The sequence below is a fragment of the Condylura cristata genome, unplaced genomic scaffold (genome assembly GCF_000260355.1).
Source record: "Condylura cristata isolate star-nosed mole 26May11 unplaced genomic scaffold, ConCri1.0 scaffold00033, whole genome shotgun sequence".
Taxonomy (NCBI): Eukaryota; Metazoa; Chordata; class Mammalia; order Eulipotyphla; family Talpidae; genus Condylura; species Condylura cristata.
Window position 1 is genome coordinate 16,166,204 of NW_004567134.1, and position 246 is coordinate 16,166,449.

The 246-nt window shown below is 65.9% G+C and overlaps 1 protein-coding gene across 8 annotated transcripts in view; it reads left to right on the forward strand.

The window, feature by feature from the left end:
* ATP2B2 (ATPase, Ca++ transporting, plasma membrane 2) overlaps positions 1-246 on the forward strand; it is a 198,404-nt gene that overhangs the window by 144,208 nt on the left and 53,950 nt on the right. The gene's annotated exons all lie outside the window — the stretch shown is intronic.

Below are 246 nucleotides of genomic sequence, written 5' to 3' on the forward strand. Positions count from 1 at the left end.
CAAATGACCAGGCCCTCCTCCAAGGGCCAGAGAGGGAAGGGCAGTGGGCATATGAAGAAAACCTGGCTCAGAGACCTCCAGACACTTGTCTGAGGTCACACAGCATGTCTGTGGCGCGGCTGGGGCTGGCGCCCCCCGCCCCCGCTCCCTGTTCCCGACAGCCCCCTGAGCGCCAGAGCTGTGGGCACACAGTGGGTGCAAGAACATGCCTGTGCCCGGGCCAGGTCTGAGCGCCCTCTCCTGGGC